This window comes from Marmota marmota, unplaced genomic scaffold (assembly GCF_001458135.2).
Source record: "Marmota marmota marmota unplaced genomic scaffold, marMar, whole genome shotgun sequence".
Taxonomy (NCBI): Eukaryota; Metazoa; Chordata; class Mammalia; order Rodentia; family Sciuridae; genus Marmota; species Marmota marmota.
In genome coordinates, this window is record NW_025999999.1 from 15,492,368 (window position 1) to 15,495,029 (window position 2,662).

General features: G+C 37.5%; 2 long non-coding RNA genes across 7 annotated transcripts in view; one reads left to right on the forward strand and one right to left on the reverse strand.

Moving 5' to 3' along the window:
• The window catches only part of LOC125617986, a 240,588-nt gene that overhangs the window by 196,659 nt on the left and 41,267 nt on the right, over positions 1-2,662 (reverse strand). The gene's annotated exons all lie outside the window — the stretch shown is intronic.
• Positions 1-2,662, forward strand: part of LOC125617987 — a 122,414-nt gene that overhangs the window by 94,391 nt on the left and 25,361 nt on the right. The gene's annotated exons all lie outside the window — the stretch shown is intronic.

Sequence of the window (2,662 nt, forward strand, 5' to 3'; positions counted from 1 at the left end):
TTTTTTTTTTTTTTTTTTTTTTTTTTTTTTTTTTTTTTTTGCTGCTATAAATAAAACAACCAACCAGAACAATTGTAGAAGAGGAAAACTTTACTTGAAGGGTCACGGTTTCAGAGGTCTCAATCCATAAACAGCAGGCTCCATTCCTGGAGGCTCAAGGTTAAGCAGAACATCATGGCAGAAGAGTGTGGCAGAGGGAAACTACTCACATGATGATCAGAGAGCAGAGAGAGAAAGAGGTCTCCACTTGTCAGACACAAATATATACCCCAAAGCCATGCCTCTCATGAACCACTTCCTTCAGCCACCCCCCATCTGCCTCCAGTTACTACTCAGTTAATTCCACCAGGATTAATTCACTGATTAGGTTAAGTCTATAACCCAATTACTTCTCCTCCAAACCTTCTTGCAATGTCTCACACATGAGCTTTTGGAGGATACATCACATTCAAACCATAACATTCACATATAAGAGCATAGAAATCTTTAGTCCATCCTATAATTCAAAAGCTGAAAAGACTGAAAATTTAAAAAAAAACTCTTCTTCAATCTGTAAGAGGAGTGAAGACACAGGGCAATCTGTTGCCCCAGACTGGAGAATCAAATGCCAGGTGAAAGGACTCCCAGGTACTAGAGTAGACCCATAGCAGAAACCACTACAGTAATTAGTAATGAAATAGAGAGATGGGAATAGGAAAGACAATAGAATGAATCAGACATAACTTTCCTATGCTCGTGCATGAATACCTGTCCAGTGTAACGCCACAACATGTTCAACCATAAGAATGGGATCAGAATTGTAATGGGTTGTACCCCATGTATGTATTATCTGTCAAAACACACCCTACTGTCATGTATATCTAAACACAACAAATAAAAAAATATATATAAAAAGAAAGCCTGAACTATAGTTGGTGAACTAGTCTCCGTGTGAAGAACTTGAGTTAGAAAACTTCTAACTCAGTAAGACAGTCACGGGGAGGGGGGTGGGGGTTCCTCGTATTTCTGTAAGTTTTGCCTCCAGGAGCTTAGCCAGGTTCTCATAATAAATACCAGAGAAAATTCCTCTGTTGATTCTGGCAGGGGGAGGAAAAAATAAGCCATTTTGAAACATGCCAGAGTAAGGACTTAAGAGAAAAAGAAAAAAAAAAGAACAATAACAAAGGACCCAAAAATTATAAAAAAAAAATATGCAATGAAAATGCAAGAAAGAGAAGAAAGAAACAAAATAATTTTTGGAAAAAATAATGACTGAGAATTTCCCAAATCAATGGCAAATCCAGGAAGTTCAGAAAATGTCATGAGGATAAATGTAAAAAAAAAAAAAAAAACAAAGCAAAAAAACCAAATCAAATCAAACAAACAAAAACCCCCACAGAAACCAAGATCCCTATACCTAGACATATCATTTTCAAACTGTCATGCAAGTAAGAAGACAGAGGAATGAAATATTTAAAAATACTTCAAGTGTTGAGAGGAAATATCCCATGAACCTATAATTCTATACCCACAAAATTTCCTTCCAAGGGCAAGGAGGAATAAAAACTTTCTCAAACAAACATTGAGGGGATGTTTTGCCAATCGTCCTCCATTGTAAGAAATGTTAACATTCGTTCTTTGGAGAGAAGACAATAATGTAGATCAGAAAGGCAGATCTTCATAAAGGAAGGAGGAGCATCACAGAAGGAGTAAGTGAAGATGAAAGTAAACTGCAGAGGGATGGTAAAAAATGAGAGAGAAAAGTGAAAGCTTATGTTCAAACCAAAACTCAAGGCTGGATATTTAAAGATGCTTTATTTCAAGTGGCCAAAGCTTCTAAGTACCCGGGATATCCTTCAGCAAGTGAATAGATCAATAAAACAGTGGTACTTCCAGAGGATGGATCGTTGTCTAGTGCTAAAGAAATGAGACACAAAAAGACATGGAGGAAGCTTAAGTGCATATTACTAAATGAAAGAAGCTTATCTTGAAAGGTTCCACGCTTTATGACTCCAGCTATGTGACATTCTGGAAAAGGCAAAGAAAGAGAACAGCAAAAAAGATTAGGTTGATAGGGTTGGGGATCAGGGGAAGGAACAAACAGGCAGAGCACAGAAGATTTTTAAAACAATGAAAATACTCTGTATGCCCAATTACAGTGTAGACATCATTCTACATTTACCCAGATGCATGCAGTATACACCAAGAGTGAACCCACCTGTAAACTACAGACTTTGAGTGATAACAATGCATCAGTGTAGATTTATCAATTCTAAGCAACACACCACTCTGGTGGGGTGTTGATAATGCTGGAGGCTAAGCACATGTAGGGCAAGAGTTATATGGGAACTCTTAGTTCCTTCTTCACAATTTTGTTCTGAATCAAAAATCGATATTGAAAAAATAACAAAGACAAAAAGAAATATTTTTTGTAGACATAAAAAAATGGAAAAGTTCACTGCCAAAAGATATACACGTAAGAGATGTTAAGAAAGTACTTTAAGGGCTGAGGCTGTGGCTCAAGCGGTAGCCCGCTCGCCTGGCATGGGCGGGGCGCTAGATTCGATCCTCAGCACCACATGAAAATAAAGATGTTGTGTCCACCGAAAAACTAAAAAATAAATATTAAAAAATTCTCTCTCTCTCTCTCTCTCTCTCTCTCTCTCTCTCTCTCTCTCTCTCT